This window comes from Ptychodera flava, chromosome 17 (assembly GCF_041260155.1).
Source record: "Ptychodera flava strain L36383 chromosome 17, AS_Pfla_20210202, whole genome shotgun sequence".
Classification (NCBI taxonomy): domain Eukaryota; kingdom Metazoa; phylum Hemichordata; class Enteropneusta; family Ptychoderidae; genus Ptychodera; species Ptychodera flava.
In genome coordinates, this window is record NC_091944.1 from 12,417,382 (window position 1) to 12,429,470 (window position 12,089).

The 12,089-nt window shown below is 37.9% G+C and overlaps 1 protein-coding gene across 2 annotated transcripts in view; it reads left to right on the top strand.

The window, feature by feature from the left end:
• Window positions 1-8,511: 8,511 nt before the first annotated feature.
• LOC139115478 (extracellular sulfatase Sulf-1-like) overlaps window positions 8,512-12,089 on the top strand; it is a 96,663-nt gene continuing 93,085 nt past the window's right edge. For both annotated transcript variants that reach the window (XM_070677611.1, XM_070677604.1), the window contains exon 1: window positions 8,512-8,685. The gene's annotated coding sequence lies outside the window, so the exon portion shown is untranslated. The remainder of the gene's footprint in view (window positions 8,686-12,089) is intronic.

Consider the following 12,089-nt stretch of genomic DNA (forward strand, 5'->3'; position numbering starts at 1 on the left):
TTCTGTATAGATAAGTTAAAACTTTTAATTGCAAAAATACCTTGAAGGTACAGTTGAAATGGCTGTTATTATTTGTACATTAGCCCTAAGAAAGTAAACATACAAACATTTGAACTGTTAGAAAGTAAACATACAAACATTTGAACTGTTAGAATTTTTTCTATGAATATGAAGCCCTCTAGCTGTAAATCTTTGAATTTGTCGACCTAAAAAGGCTTCCTATTTTCTCTGGTTTTTTTTTTAAATTCTACCCATTTACAGGATACTAGTATAGTCTTTTACTGCTTTACAAAACCATTCTTTAGTGAATGAAAAATTGGTCAAGTATATTTACATTTTAACCATTACTTTTATTTCACGCCATACTACAAAGAAAACAAAGCATATGTGTCCCAGTTGAAAACATTCAACACTATGCATTGCAATGGACTACTCTGTTGTTTTCGTGAATATTCATGCATATATGCAAGATGTACACAGTTTTTGCTACATTTGTATGGGGTGCCATTTTACGTTTGGGCACACATTTATTATTTTTCTTGTTCAAAATTGCACATGCAGTCTCACTGGGTAGTTAATAATACTTGTATTCCAACCCCTCAAAGAGCACATTCCCAAAAACTTGTTTTAGTTGGGAAGTAAAATCACATAAAGAATGCTAAAAGATACACAGCTAGTGGGGCTCTAATAATTAATTTAATATAAATGAGCCATCCAGCACTCTTAGAAGTGTGAGGAGAACCCTATGAGAATGTCTGACATTTTCTCATGATAACATGATAATTTTCAAAATAAAGTATGTGAAATGAAAAACCAATGTTTTAGCTTTTTTCAAACACTAATTGGCAAGTTTTATTCGGGCAAGTGGTTTTCCAATTCGGGCAAGTGAACTGAACCCCCCACTTGCCCGAAGGGCAAGACGATAAAAAATAAGTGTCTTTCCCTGAAGTCATGAACGTCATCAATTGACCAATATTGATACTATATTTTTATTGCTCCTTTGAGTAGATGCACATCGGAGTCAGTGTCCTAATGAGAAATGTTGAATACAGTCGAAGGGTTTAATCTACGTAAATGATCACAGCTTTGTCTTCACAGATCATTGTTAAGGCCATCCAGACAATAAAGTTTTCCAATTACATGTATCCGACCAAAGTTCTGGCAATTTAAAGCATATCAGTAACGCTACTGGATATTACTAGAGGTTAGAAATGTTTTAGTTTTTAGTCCCCACGGACACCGTCCGGGGGACTTATAGGTTTGGTCATGTCCGTGCGTGCGTCCGTGTGTGCGTCCGTGCGTCCGTCCGTTCACGCAGATATCTCAGAGACGCCTGGAGCGATTTCGTTCAAACTTGGTACAAGGATAGTACCCTACCTCATACAGATGCACATCGATTTGTTTCACAATGCGATCAAATTTGGCCGTGTTAGAGGACTTTTTAGTTTTCACCTCCATAGACTCCATGTATAAGGCAGTCCATAGACTTCCATGTATAAGGCAGTCCATAGACTCCCATGTATAAGGCAGTCCATAGACTCCCATGTATAAGGCAGTCCATAGACTCCCATGTATAAGGAAGTCCATAGACTCCCATGTATAAGGCAGTCCATAGACTCCCATGTATAAGGCCAAGAAAAATAAAAATTTAGTTTCTCATCGTATTCATATTGCAAAAAGGATGCAGTTACACAGTTTTTAGTCCCCAAAGATAAAGTCAAGGGGGCTTTTAGATGGGTCATGTCCGTCCATGAGTCCATCCATGAGTCCATCCGTTCACGCAGATATCTCAGACACTTTGACAAAATGTCACGTGACCTTGGTGACCTTTGACCTCGAATATACATATTTGTCCATAATTCAGTAACCACAAGTCCTAAACCTTTCATATATGGTATGATGGGACACCCTATGACACCACATATTGTACCTCATTAATTATGTGCATATCTAATTTTGAGTGAGCCAATAGAGCTAGAGGTCTGATTTTTTGTATATATGGATAACTTAGCAATAAAATTTTTTTGACAAATGTCACGTGACCTCGGTGACCTTTGACCTCAAATATACATATTTGTGCATAACTCGTAAGGCCAGAGAAAAAAAAAATCTTGTTCATCGGATTTTTTGGACCAAGTTCCAGGAGCGGCGAGCGAAATTTTTTTTTTTTAATTTTTTTTTAGGCCGAAGGTAAACGCGGTTGTCTGGCATTTTTTTGCACAGATGCACACAAGGCAAGATATTGTTTCCCTTTTTACCAGAAATATCTCAGACAAGAAACACTGATACTGGTAACTGAATTCAATACTATATTTCCCAACAATAACATAGGCCATTACATTCACAATTAGTGTTTACACAACATATTCTGAGTATTTCAACATTCTCTCAGAATAAAACTGAAATGTACAGCAAATCACTGAAATGCAACAATTCAGTATTGTCCTTTAATATTGTCCTGGTGGAATCTAGCATCTGAGTTTTTTCATTTTACTTTGGCCCCATGTTTTGGCCTCTTTACCACTGTCTCTACACATTTTACACAATGGTCTAACAACACTGTACTGTGATCGGAGTGAAGTTATATAGTCATCATTCAGATCGTACTTTAACATCGACGCAACTACATGTTTTGTCATTGCCGTAATTTTTTATACTTTCGATGCTATTTTCATTCAATCGGATGCACCGTCCATCTGCTGTCACGATCTTGTTGAACAAATCGCCGAACGTAATATCAGGACAAACACTGAATAGCGTCTTTGGAACTAACTGTTGGCCATCACGTCGAATGTTGGCGATCAAATTAATACTCATGATGTGACATGTACTAACCTTTACAAACGAGCAAATTTCTGGCCAAATCGACCCACTTTGCGTCGTGATTCGCCAAATTCAGACGTCACAACAACGTGTTGGCGGTCAACTAAATCCAAACACGTCAGAAGTCTCATTCAAACCCGAAAATCCGACAAAGTGTAGGGCGCCACCAGCGGCAGTACTAAAAATATTTGTAATGCAGAAGTAAGAATTTGCCGCGATCAAAAAAAAAAAAAAATTCCAAATATGCCAAAGTAGAAGCGGCGATTCCGATGAACAATTTATTTTTTCTTCCTGGCCTAACCACAAGTGCTACACCCTTCATATTTGGTATGACGGGACACCTTATGACGCCACATATTGTACCTCATCAATTATGCGCATGTCTAATTTTGAGCGAGCCAATAGAGCTAGAGGTCTGATTGTTGGTATATAGGGATAACTTGGCAATACAATTTTTTTGACAAAATGTCATGTGACCTCGGTGACCTTTGACCTTAAATATACATATTTGTCCATAACTCAGGAACCACAAGTGGTACACCCTTCATATATGGTATGATGGGAGACCTTATGATGCTTCATACTGTACCTCATTAATTATGCATATATCTAATTCTGAGCAAACCCATAGAGCTGGATGTCTGTCATACATATGCACATAGATTTGTTCTGTGATACGATCCAATAAGGCCGCCATGTGGCCATTTTATTACATTTCTTTCATGTCCTGAACTACAGCTCAGACATGTATCAAGCAAATTTATTCAAAAGTATTTTTATCACAGACCTAATGAAGAGGACTCTATCCTCTCTGAGGACCTGTAATCAAAGTACCCATTAACAAGTGGGGACTGTGTCATCAACGATGACTTGTTTCCAATACATGTATAGTTCTGTTTGGTTTGCTATGGTATGCTATGCATACCATAGCAATGATGGTAAAATGTAGCGGACAACTCGTTTTCTGAGTTGATTTTCAAAATTAACAACCTCGTCACCAAATGTAGGTCGTGCTGTGGCCATAAAGCAGGTTTCACCTAAAAATCCAAAGCTGCATTTTAGGTAAAACATGAAATTTATAAAGTCTGAAGTCAATAGATGATACATCATCATACAGAATATTCAATAAAAGCAGTTTCGGGTTAATGCATTCTCCAAACTTTATGAACCCGAGAGCCCAAAAATATAGATAGAAAATTTCAACGTTATATTATACCAGTACCCCAGTACAGTGTATATATTGCAAGCACAACTCATTGAGACAAATTACAGATATGAATGCTTTTCATTAATACAGATGCACTGTACGGAAGATATGTGCACAGTTTAAATATCCACACTTGGGTTTAAAACAGAAACTGTTAAGTGTTTGTTTTGAGATGCAAATCCCACTGAAGCAAGGGAGCCGCCCAACAAAATCCTGGTTTAGTGAGTGTTTGAATCAGTAGAAGCAAAAAATAATGTTTTTTTTCTAATAAAAAAAGGGTTCTTGAGTTATTAGCGGGGTTGCCATACCATAATAGAGTATTGACATTTTATACTCTGTGTATTAAAGTTACTGTAAATTATAAATGTTGATATAAAGTGGATAGTGTACAACTCTTTATCTTTTGTTGTTAGTTTCCTGACATCTTGGATACAGGATGGTATAGTTACCACTTTTATGAACACAACAAAAGTCTGGGATGAGAAGAACAAACCCATCGGACAAACCCATCAGTACGTTGCTTTGGTACTCAGAATTCCCTGATTGGAAATTAGATGGAAGTGATTATCTTTGGTCTTCACTGTGTTGCCTTGATCAAAATTTCCCATTTTGATTTTGTGCTGAAATATTACCATCCAATGCCAGTTTTTTTTACATAAAAGGCCAACAGTGTTACAGACGCATAATTGGATATTAAAAAAAGTCTCAACAACCATAAAAGAGCCAGCAGTTGACTGTCATTCCAATCTGTTACATTTCTGTCTTTCACACAGTATATACTTATGAGATGAAATATAAGCTGACCTTTAGGGTGACACAGACCACAACAGAGATAAAAGTCTACTCGAATGGCTCCTGTCATGTCAATTCCAACCAGTATCACTAGGATGTCTGTCATGCCGATTTCAATGCCTGGTCACATCTTTATATCAGGTGACAGATTGACCCGAGTTTTGAGGTCATGACAGGCTTTTTTGACAGGAAATCCTCTCCTTTTGATATCAACACTAATGGTAGTAATTCACCAGACGGCCCTCAGTGAATTCACACATCTTTCATCAACTCTTTTGTTATTTCGGTGTCAAAAACTCGGCCCACTAGCTTACTTGGGGAAAGCACTTGCAACCCTTTGGAAGTCCTTGCATTTTTAATGTTTATTTCTGTACAACTGTTTTTTGAAAGGCGCCCTGGCTTTTAATGGAATTTGTCCTGTAAATTTGGTGATGCCGTTTCCTTGAAATTGACATATGCATGATTGCATGCATTGTGTAGCTTCATCTGGCATACTGTAGAACCACAATGAGAGCTGTAAAAAACGGTGCTACCATGACACAAGTGGAGAGATTTTGTCCTGCGGAATATTTTTGTACAAGGAGCTTCATGACTTTGGGCTAAGGCTTGCATGTTGTAATGTGTATGCATAGTAGGTATTTGTGTGTACAAGGGTGACTATAATTTTGACCCACATGGTCTGTGGAGGCATGTATCTACACAAGCCACATAGTCATAGTTTTAAGCAAGTTTTGACAAAATCAATCAAATTCAAAAAATGAATAAATCACATTACCTCTACAGGATGATATCTGATGTGGATGAGAAACAAAACGACCGTAGTTGAGCTGAGAAAATGTTATATTGGCATCAGAGGAAATGACGGTTTGACTTTTAGTGATTGGTCATAAAAGAAGCACTGTTTGATGGTGTGTTTGACTGGTTGTAGCAGGTAAAAATATAGAGGTAGTGCACCAACACAATAATCCGGTGACTTTCAAATTCATGGGTCAATTTGTAGTGTTATGTTGTTGCCCAGTGGCAAGGGCATGTGCAAAACACAATATTTAGAGATGGCTGCATTAACAGAGCAATCAATCAATACCCTGCCTTGAAGATTCCCACTTGTCCTCCACAAAGCTGAAGAAGTGGACTTTTTCACCAAACAATGTCGGCAATGTTAGAAAGCACTGAAAGAATTCTCACAAAGGTCAGCTGTGAGTGCAGCGCTTGATTCTGTAAAAAGGTGTGAATATAGCCAGGGGGCATGTGAGAGACGTCTGCCCTTTTTCACAAGGTGTTCGGTCTCCTCTGTTGTTGATAGAATTGAAATTACAGCCTCATTTGATGGAGAAGTTATTCTCTAGACTTGTTGACACATACTCATGCATCTCAGATGGCAAGAGATTCCATAGACACAAAGTCAATGAGAGCTGTACCCCTGTACTTATGTCAGGATTGAGGATGTCGTCAAGTCTCACAGATTATCCATTTGACAACACTGTGAAGGACTAAACTGTAATGTTGTGATTTCAGTCACATATTGGTCCTGTCTCTATACTGGTGCATTCTTTGCTTTGTACACAGGCAGCAATATTTCAATTTTGTTCATCTTCACATCCACATACCAGAATTCAGCAATCTCCCAAACCTACTTAGGAAGGATTTACTATTCATTCATTCATTCATTCATTCATTCATTCATTCATTCATTCATTCATACAAGAAAGTCAATCAGTCCATCCATCCAAGCATCCATCCATCCCCAGTCTGTCTACTACCCTATTATCCATTCATTCAATGGAGTCAGTCCATCCATCCATCAATCCACCAATCCATCCACCACCCATCTACATCTATCTATCCATCTATATCTATTCAGCCATTTATCTATCTGTATATTTGTATCTCTATCCACCAACCCAACCATTCAACCATCCACCCACATATTCAGTCATCAATCCAACTGTATGCTACCATTCTCTGATCATACATCCATCTGTTCACCAACCATAGACCACTTTAACCCAGTACATTGGTCAGTTTCCCAATCTATCCAGCAATCCCTCCACTTACCCAGCATTCATTCATCATTGACCATCTAGTCATCTTTCTAATCTATCCATCCATCTTTACATTTCTCCATCTTCTCATCCATCCATCTGTCTAATTAGCCACCCATTTATAAGTCCATCCAGTATCTCGTACACTAATCCAGTTGTACATCTATCAATCAAGCCATCAGTTCCACAATTAACATCCGATCATTTTCTTGATCTATCAAGCTATCTATTCCTCCTTTTCCACATCCCATTCCTTGCATTTTAAAACTCGTGATATCAGTGCAGTACATCCTGTAAAGATCATGCACACATCTACTGTTTAATCTAACATTGATACATTACTACTCGCATACTACCACCGATCCATACATGTACGTCCATGCACCTTTCCATGAACCCAGCCGTGCCATGCATTCATAAATCCTCAGGATTATCCTACTCATATGCCGCCATTTCAATAATTTCCCTGCTATATCCCGTTTGTCCTTTTCTCCACGTCAAAGAATTTTGCATACATCAATCTGCTCATGACAAGCACAGCCTTTCCATGTGTCCTTCCAGACTCTTCCCCCCCCCCCCAATCTCCAATCAGCAGGAGGTTTTGATTGGCTTACATGTCGAGACGAGCTCCAGTAAACAAAGCCCTCCATAAGAGAATAAAACTTCTATTCCTAAACATGACATAAATCTTCTATTAACTCTGTAAGTCCACTAATACACACAGAAACCCTTTGATCAATATTCTGTGTACATGTGGTAACCTAGGTGAAGAGGATTGTGTAGGGATGTTCTGACTGTGAACAAACAGGGTATTGTTTTGAGTGTAGCACAATGAAATCAGCCCCCCTCGGAGCTTTGTTGGGTGTAGTTGCTTTGTACGGAAACTCACTACAGGTAGTGTGAAAGATCCTCATTATTGTTATCGTATTATTCTTATTAATATCATATTACTCATATTTTCAACCATTAACATAAAGCACAGTATATTCTTGTTTCTGCAAAAACCCCAATAGCATACCATTTCACATAAATTTCTCTTGTTAAATTTAAGTTTACTGTGATAATTCTAATTCAAGACCAAGTTCAACAGATTTGAAATCAAGATATTTCCATGATTATTGTTATTTTTCATATGGTGAGACAAAATTTACTAAGTTTCCAAGGTCTTTTGTACTTTTTTCATATAAATTCTGAAATTTCTTAAAAATATATTTTTTAAAATGGTTTGGTTTGGATTCTTATATGTGTATAACTTATAATCACTTAACTTATAATCACTTAGGTCAGGCCTTCGGTAATCTTCAGCTATTGTAACAAAAAAGTTCAAATTGTTGGTCATTTTGCAACCCCCCTCCTTTCATGAACTTTATGGAAATGTGATTTGCTCCTCACATTTTCCAATACAACATCTGTACTCATAAGGCCAAGATTTGCTGTCAGTAGTTTTCAGCATATCAATGATGTCCCTTTTCAGTTTACCATCCAAATTATATATTCTTGCAACACATCTGATATTAAACAAGCTTTTATGGAGGAAATTCATAAATGCTGTTATATCTAGCTTTGTATGTAGGAATAGTGTGACTTTGAAAAGCAAGTCGGAAAACAACGAACTAAAGTTTGGCTGTATTTATTTTCACTAACTTAAAGGGCCCAGCAGCAGACAACGAGACTCCTTGTCCATTAAAACTTCTCAAGACATGCAGCTCTGATTGAACTATTCCACTTTCGCTGGTCAGTTTGTCACGGAGGGTCACTCAGTGTTGCGGCCGAAATACCGAAGGGTCAGTGGTCATAGTGTGTTGCCATTTACAATATAGGGTAAGTTGTAGCATTATTGGTAACTCTGTCCATATAGATTACAAACATCATGGTCAGTATAATAATATACAGCTATTTGGCTTTCATTACTATGTACCCCAAACTGACTGTAAGTCTGTTTTTCTTTAACTTTACCACTGATCACATCGACATTGTGCCAGCCCTAGGATGATGGATTTTCCTCAACTTTTTCTGTAATTTGGTAGGATTCATTTTGTTGTTTGAAAAGTCCCCGCGGACGAAGTCCGGCGGGGACTTATAGATTGGGTCCCGTCTGTGCGTCCGTCCGTCCGTCCGTCCGTCATCAACAGTTTCTCAGACACTGCTGAACCAATTTCGTTCAAACTTGGCACAAAGGCATAGCACTATGACCTACAGATGCACGTCGATTTATTTTGTGATACGATCGAATTTGACCGCGAGGCGGCCATTTTGTTGCGATTTTTCATGTCTTTGGACCATAACTCAGACATCCTTGAGCAGATTCTGTTCAAACTTGGCACAAAGGCATAACACTATGGTTTTCATATCTATGTCAAATAATTTTTGCGATATAATCCAATATGGGCGTGAGGCGGCCATTTTGTTGCGATTTTTCATGTCTTTGGACCGTAACTCAGACATCCTTGAACAGATTCTGTTCAAACTTGGCACAAAGGCATAACACTATGGCCTACATGTGCATGTCAAATTAGTTTGCGATACAATCCAATATGGCCGCGAGGCGGCCATTTTGTTTGCGATTTTTCGTGTCTTTGAACCATAACTCAAACATCCTCAACCTGATTCTGTTCAAACTTGGCACAAAGGCATAACACTATGGCCTACACATGCATGTCAAATTATATTGCGATACGATCCAATATGGGCGTGAGGCGGCCATTTTATTGCGATTTTTCATGTCTTTGGACCATAACTCAGACATCCTTGAACCGATTCCGTTCAAATTTGGCACAAAAGCAAAACAGTGTGCCCTTCATATGAACACCAATTTATTTGTGAAATGATCCAATATGGCTGACAGGTGGCCATTTTTTTGCGATTTTTTCATGTCTTTGAACCGTAACTCAAACATCCTTGAACCGATTTTGTTCAAACTTGGCACAAAGGCAAAGCACGTACTATGGCATGCATATGCATGTATCAATTAACCTTGCGATAGGATCCAATATGGCTGCAGAACTGCCATTTTGTTGGAATTTTGCATGTCTTTGAAGCATAATTCAAAGGTCATTACACCCATTTTGTTCAAACTTGGCACAAAGGCAAAGCACGTACTATGGCATGCATATGCATGTATCAATTAACCTTGCGATAGGATCCAATATGGCTGCAGAACTGCCATTTTGTTGGAATTTTGCATGTCTTTGAAGCGTAATTCAAAGGTCATTACACCCATTTTGTCCAAACTTGGCACAAAGATCAAGCACTATGGCATACATGTCAATTTACTTCGTGACATGTTCCAATATGGCTGCCAGATTGTAAATTTTTTTCCAATATCTCTGCCCGATGGTCTTTTTTGGATTTTTTCATGTCTTTGAGACTTAATCATATGCAAATATTCCTTAACCAATGTTGTTGAGACTTGGTACAAAGATAAAGTACTATGGCATACATATGCATGTCTACTAATTTTGTGCTATGATCCATATGGTCAAGAGACAGCCATTTGATTTCAATTTTGGTGTGATTTTTTTATGTCTTTGAAACATAAACATAGGTCACTATCCCTCCATGGACTGATTTTGTTCAAACGTGATACGAAGATAAAATACTATGGCTGCATTCTTGTGCACATTAAATTGTTTCATATATGATCCGAAATGGCTGATGGCTGATTACAACAACATACCCAATCCCATAGCATTTCGAAAATTCCACCAAACCATGATGTGCCGTCATGACACTAGAGGCAGTGAGGGCATCGTTATGTGTGATGTAATCAAAAGTTCCTTCAGTGGTCATTACCGGCAGAGATGAGTCATTTATTGAACGTTCCTCAGATTACTTTATTATGCAAGTCACAGGCCTGATGCACCTGTTGCATCAATGTCATTCCACAGCGACCTAGACCAAAGCTACCTAGACACCAAAGATTATAACAAAATGGACAAGCGGGGACTGTGTCATCAACGATGACTTGTTCGTTTGAAATTACTCCCGTTCAAAGTTTGTTTCTTTGGTAAATATGATACCATTCATACGTGGTACATCTATCATGTGAATGAGAAGAAAAGCATGGAGCATGTGTTATATTTTTGACTGATTGAATTAAACTGAGATGCAATAAAAAGTGATCCTAGCTTTTGCTGAAATCAGTCTAGACATCAGAATTATTTGCATTCAGATGGTATACTTTTGTGTCCAGAATTTTTACATGATGACCACTCCATAGTAGTAAAATCATCACTCTGATTTTTTTGAAACAATTTCATGATTTTTTGAAACAATTTCATGAAAAAAACTGAATTGAAATCACCAGAATTTACCCGAACTTTCATGAATAATTTACGAGTTCTGAACCTCCTGAACACAATCAGTAGTTTTGTTTACAGTGTATTGTTGGGTAGTACAACAGTTATACTGTGGCATGGCCGGCTCACCTTGGAATGTAGACAGTAAACAATGGATAGTTAGAATAGAATAATTACGCTCAAACAAAATGTCCGGTGCATTCCGATAATTTATTCCCGGTGACATTTTTTGGCATTTTGGTGACTTTTTATAGATTACACCAGACTACACCAACACTGATTACTTGATTGGGCATTTAGGAAAAGCAAAGCCCCAAATTGCCTGTGTCATTTATCAAGTTGATCCCCATAGAAAAGTGTCTTTTGTTTCTTGAGATTTGAAGTGGGAGCTGGTATAAGGAGTGCTTGTTCAACTTGTAATCGCTTTTCAGAGTCATTGGATTTGAAGAGGATTCCTGTGTCCAGTTATTTGCATGTAGGGTGGGATACCAGTCTGAGATTAACCCTTTGAGTGCTGTAATTTTTCCCACCAAAATTTTAGTGCAACATTTTACCAAATTTTATGAATTTTTCTGCAATTTGTTTGATAATTTTGGACCAAATGGAAATCACATTTCCTTGGCTACAGTTCTTTATCAAATTTTGGCAAAAAAACAAAAATTTGACTGAGGTATATTCTGTAAAGGCGACAAAAATTGACTTCGGTGCTCAAAGGGTTAATTCGTGCTTGAATGCCTGATTGCAACTCTGAAATTGCACTGCTGTCATGACAGAACAGTGCCAGAAGATATGTACCAGTAGCTATGGTGTTCTGAGAACTTCTATAATTGCTCTGCATGTACCGTATGTTCAATACGTGTACAACACAATATTCTCCTGTATTTGCATTGTATTACATACTTTCAAACAAACCACAAGAAGTCATTT